The sequence below is a fragment of the Carcharhinus amblyrhynchos genome, chromosome 27, assembly GCF_965287045.1.
Source record: "Carcharhinus amblyrhynchos chromosome 27, sCarAmb.v2.hapA, whole genome shotgun sequence".
Lineage (NCBI taxonomy): Eukaryota > Metazoa > Chordata > Chondrichthyes > Carcharhiniformes > Carcharhinidae > Carcharhinus > Carcharhinus amblyrhynchos.
The window spans coordinates 32,818,955-32,819,179 of NC_137350.1; positions in this window are offsets into that span (position 1 = coordinate 32,818,955).

Genomic DNA, 225 nt, shown 5'->3' on the forward strand with positions numbered 1-225 from the left:
TAAGATCTCCCCTCATTCTTCTGAATTCCAATGAGTATAGCCCCAGTCAATTCAGTCTCTCCTCATAAGTCAACCCTCTCAACTCCGGAATCAACCTAGTGAATCTCCTCTGCACCCCCTCCAGTGCCAGTATATCCTTAATCAAGTAATGATTATTATTGTGGGGCACTAATGATCAGCTGCTTATAGACCTTGTTCCCCTCAAGTGATCAAACAAAGAATGTC